Source organism: Myotis brandtii, unplaced genomic scaffold, assembly GCF_000412655.1.
Source record: "Myotis brandtii unplaced genomic scaffold, ASM41265v1 scaffold325, whole genome shotgun sequence".
In the NCBI taxonomy this organism is placed as follows: Eukaryota; Metazoa; Chordata; class Mammalia; order Chiroptera; family Vespertilionidae; genus Myotis; species Myotis brandtii.
Window position 1 is genome coordinate 632109 of NW_005362486.1, and position 5408 is coordinate 637516.

Sequence of the window (5408 nt, forward strand, 5' to 3'; positions counted from 1 at the left end):
GTTTTGGGATTGATCCCCCAAATGGGGCGTGCAGGAGGCAGCCGATCAATGATTCCCTCTCATCATTGATGTTTATATCTCTCTCTCCCTGTCCCTTCCTCTCTGAAATCAATAAAAATATTTTTTTTTAAAAAGATCTTAGAGTCTGAGTATATTTGTTTATAATCGGCCACAACCACATGCCAGGTTATAAACTTTGCAATGTTACTAAATATTTCTATACTTTAATATTTTTTATCATTAAAGAAGAATAACAGGGTCAGCTCATAGGTATTTTAGTGACTATTAAGAAAAAGCTGACAGTACCTACTGCCTAGTAAATACTCAGAGTATGTCAGATGCCATCATTATTTTAGTTCTAATAATAGTATGTTTGGAAGCTCAGAAAAGGACTTGATTGACAATATGACAATGACTAGGTTTTGAACAGTGAGTTGGATTATGATTGGCATGGGATTAAAACATGCACACTTCCTTGAAATGCAGGATATTCTTGAAGAACACTCAGTTATCATCTTCACTGAGAGATACGCTCTTGGCAAGTTACCAGAGGACTGTTTAGTTGAAATAATTATGAAGGCCTTTGAATGGCAGTTAAAAAATTTGTGGCTAATTTAGTGGGTACCTGGGGACCTCTGAAAATTCCCATCAACAGTTAATATTGCCAGACGTGTACAGATTTGTCAGTTTGGTTGGTGTAAAATGGTAGCTGACTGTGGTTTTATTTTGGCTTCTCTTGATTATCTATGAGATTAGGAATCTTTTTTATATGTGATTGGCTAGTATCTTTAAACTTTGTAAGGGTTTCTACTACTCAACAAGGGCCTAATAAATATTCATTGAATAAATTAGTAAATGAACAAGTGCTTGAATTGAATGCCAGGTACCTTCCTTTCTCACAGACATCGAGGATTTTTGACAGGTGTATATAGAGACCATTTGCTTCTTGCCTAAGGTGTAACTTCAGTTAAGGCCATGTGAGCCGAGGGAGACATTTCCTGAAATACCCATCTTGGCCATTCTCTTTGTTGCAAAGGTGACCCTTCAATCACACCATGCAGGAAACTATCTCTTGGAAATGTGTGAAGCCTTGGGCCTTTCCAGAAATGGGCACTATAATGCAGAAAGCTAGCAGCCCACAGTTGGAAGAGGAGACAATTACTAACCAGCTGTTTCAGGATGAGCCGATCCTACACCAGTAATGCCAATTGAGAATCCCTACTGAGAGGGTTTGGCCTTGCAAATGGATTGCTCAACAACTCCTTTCCTTAGTGCCTGTAATTAGGAGATAATTAAGACCTGACTACAGTTACCCAGATGATGGAACCTATGTTAAAACATCAGTTATATTTAGCTATGGTGAGGCCAACAGATCAGGAGGCAGCTGCCATTGAGAAGATGGTTGGTTACACTTACAGATCCCAAGAGAAGGGGGCACAGCATGCCATTGGGGGCCACATACAGCAGCATTGGGGTGGGTCAGGAGGCAGGGGGATGGGAAACAGCTGGCAGGAGTCTTTCTTGTGGTTTCTACACACAGGGAACAGGCAAGGCAGAGTAATTCCCAAGAAAATTTGTTAAGCTGACATTTTTACTTTATATTGCATTATTAGCTTTGAAGAGTTAGGATAGGCAAGTTTGAATAATTTCAGTGGGCTCTGGGGCACACAGGCTGTCTGGTACCTGGCTACAGGTGATTCGAGCAGGTGGATAGTGACCTGGAAAGTGAGAGCCAGTAGAGGAGGTGGATGGGGGCGCAAGCTCTGGAATGGTTGGTTTGCATCGGAAAGGCTTGCTCGCAGGCTAGTAGTGTACAATCTCTAGGAATTGGCTAACACTGGGTGGAGACACTCCAGAGTCAACTAATCCCCAGAAGTGAAAGCCTCAGAACACAGTAAATAAAAGATAGAAACAGAGATCGTTTTTCATTTCAGAGCATCATTCCCTCTTATATCTTAAAGGCAACCTATGGGCTAAATAATTGCTACTATTTATTGAAAATGACATATACACTAGATTTTTTAATTAGTTGCTTACCATACTTTTTCTCAATAACCTGGATGTTAGTGTCCTACACAAAAGGCTTGCATTGTCTCAAACATTTGCAACAGTGAGAGAGAGTCGATATGGTCTCTGGGATCCAAAGGGCAGACTGACAGGGAAAATGGGTGAAAATCACAGGGAGACAGACATAGCCCTGCAGATGGAATCCACCATAATAATGTCCCAAAATGCAACAGAGTGTCATGTGACACAAAGAAGTCTACATCCCAGGACACACTGTTTCTCCTACCTGTCTTTCAGTCCAGAGAATTTCTGCACTGGCGGGAGTTTTATACCTAGGGACCCCTATGCTCCCATTAGATCCAAGACATGAAGCTTCCCAACCAAGTTTATGTCCACAAAATCCTTAAAAATTAGAGGCAATCTGAAAATAACATTTGGCTGAGTGCTGAATGTTCAAGGGTTAAAATCAATGTTCGTTATCTATATATATAAAAGCCTAATATGCAAAGTGTACCCTCGGAAGTTCGATCTACTGGGAGTTTGATCGCTCGCTATGATGTGCGCTGACCACCAGGGGGCAGTGCGGAATGAAGGAAGGCCCCGCCAGTGGTCGGAGGCCGCTAGGGACCCTACCCATGCATGAATTCCGTGCACCTGGTGGCCGGAGGCCACTAGGGACCCTACCCATGCATGAATTCCATGAACTGGGTCTCTAGTAAGTTATACTGAACTTCTGAGATATAGAAAAAGTTGGAAATTTTATCCCCTTCTTCCCCCCCAAATTGAATGAGAATGGGAGGATACCCTGAGATTCCATACTAACAAAGCAGTCTGCTGAAAAGGAGGGGCCAAGTCACTTTAACATTCCCAGCAAAGGGAAACTACAGAGCTAAAATTATATTCAAGATTTAAGTTATAGTTAGTTAACACCTCTATAAACATTTACTTAATGACACCCTCATCCCCCATCCCCATGAATTTCTTTTATCCAGGAGTTTGATTAGCTGACTGACAGCATATGTATAAGACAGAAAACTTAAAATGATTGAGTATATGCAGGCATACCCTAGCTCCTACAAAACCCAGATTGAAGAAATTTTAAACTGTGACATTTTAAATATTCTAAAGAAATTGGCTAAGCTAACACTCTACTTTATATTGCATTATTATTTTTAAAGATTCATCTCATTAAAACACAAGCTTATCTTGATCATAAATAACCACAGCCTAATAAGTAAAAGTATGTGACTTCATGCCAATTCATCTCACACTCCAAGTGAAATAATTCCCTAGTGGTATAATATACTCAAACATTTCCATCTTACACAGCAACTTCCTACATTAACCACAGAGGGAAAAGATCTATCTTTATTCCTCACCATTTTGCCTCAAAATCAACAACCTGTTCATATTAAATACTAGAGGCCCGATGCACTAATTCATACACAGATGGGGTCTGGCTGGGCTGGCCAGGGGGAGGGGCTGTGGGTGGTTGGCTGACCAGCCCTGCCTCCTGGTCGAACTCCCAAACTCCTGGTCCAGGGGACAATTTGCATATTAGCTTTTTATTATATAGGATGATAGACTATTACCTCCCACTATCACCTGAGTGCTCTGTATTGCCTAGCAGAGTGTCTGATCCATAAGAAATGCTCAATAAATTTTTAAATTTTTAAATTAAAATATAGTTGACATACAATGTTATATTAATTTCAGGTGTACAACATAGTGATTTTACATTTATATACCTTACAATGTGATCATCACAGCAAGTCTAGTAACCGTCTGTCACTGTACAAAGTTATTACAATATATTGGTTGACTATATTCCCTGTACACTGCATCCCCATGACTTACTTATTTTATAACTGGAAGTTTGAACCTCGTATTCCTCTTCACCGTTTTTCACCCATCCTCCATCCTCCTCAATAAATATTTAATTAATGTTGAAAAGCTCCAACCTCCATCTCATTTGGTGGATGTCAAAGGCCAAGGAAGAAGAGCTTAAACTCAGAAGAGGAGGAGGGCTAAGTTTGCTCCCTTTACCAGGTATTTACTTTACTATTTGTGATCATCACGTGACTCCCTGGGAAAAGCATCTCCACATCACTAGACCGGACTGGCCAAGACAAAAGGCGGGCGGTGGGGCAGAATCAAGGGACCAAGGGATGGGTCTGGCTCCTGAGCTGAAGGCGAACCTCAGCATGCAGACCACAGCCCTTCTGCACCAGCAGAAGCCTCTGTGTAAGCTCTCACCTGCTCCGCAACCCCCTTTCCTCTCAGGGGACTTGGATTAACTTAAATGAGAAAGAGATCAATAGTAGTAGTAGTAGTAGTAGTAACAGTAGTAGTAGATTATCTCCCTGAACATCCTGGAAGTTAGGTCAATAGATTTCTTCAACTTCATTCCAAAAACTATTCTAAGTGTTCTGAACGTGACATGCAATATGAGAGCAACTGTTTCCACCATAATATTTCACAATTTCCTGTTAGTTTTTATCTCCTTTCAATATCATAATAGCCTTGTCACATGATGATGCAAGAAGAGCCTAATCAACAAAAATGAGAAGCTTCATTTTTTAACTCGGAGATGTTTATCCTCAGATTTCTCAATCTGTCATCAGCCTGCTGTCTCTTAGCCTCTTGGGACATTACACCACAGATCCTGATGTAGCCAAGGCTTTCAGGAAATCATTTCATTAATGTGTGGTGTGGGCCCTCCACTTGATGACCATTATCCATAGATCATACACTTATTTAAGTTACGCAGATTACAAATATTCAAAAAGGAGAATAGGGTGGGAAAATATTCTCATCAAAAATGGTAAGTTATCATGAGACTGGTCTTGTTTATTTGATAAAGAAATATAAGAGTCTCACCCTGCTCTGTGGTTAGAGCTTTGGCATGGGCACTGAGGGTCTTGTGTTCGATTCCCAGTCAAGGGCATGTACTGGGTTGCAGGTTCCATCCCCAGGCCCGGTCAGAGCATATGCAGGAGGCAACCAATCGATGTGAGACACACTGACATTTCTCTCTCTCCCTCCTTCTACTCTCTCTTAAAAAAACATCGAGAGAAACAAATATTCTCAAGTGAGAATTAACAAAATATATTAAAAAATATATATATCTATATCTATCTATCTATCTATAGATATATATATATCTATAGATAGATAGATAGATAGATAGATAGATATAGATATATATATATCCTCAAGGGAGGATTAACAACAACAAAAAAGAAGAAATACAAGAGTCTTAGATAATATTTGCAAATAAATAGTAAACAGAGCAATGTTGATGCCAGACCTCTGTCTTATAATTAAGAATCCTGTAATAATACTAAATGATGATCTAAGGCCATCACCTGATGAAAGTAAGATGGTGGGAGGGGGGGGGG

General features: G+C 40.2%; 1 pseudogene; it reads left to right on the forward strand.

The window, feature by feature from the left end:
- The first annotated feature begins 4175 nt into the window (after positions 1-4175).
- Positions 4176-5408, forward strand: part of LOC102260517 — an 8971-nt pseudogene continuing 7738 nt past the window's right edge.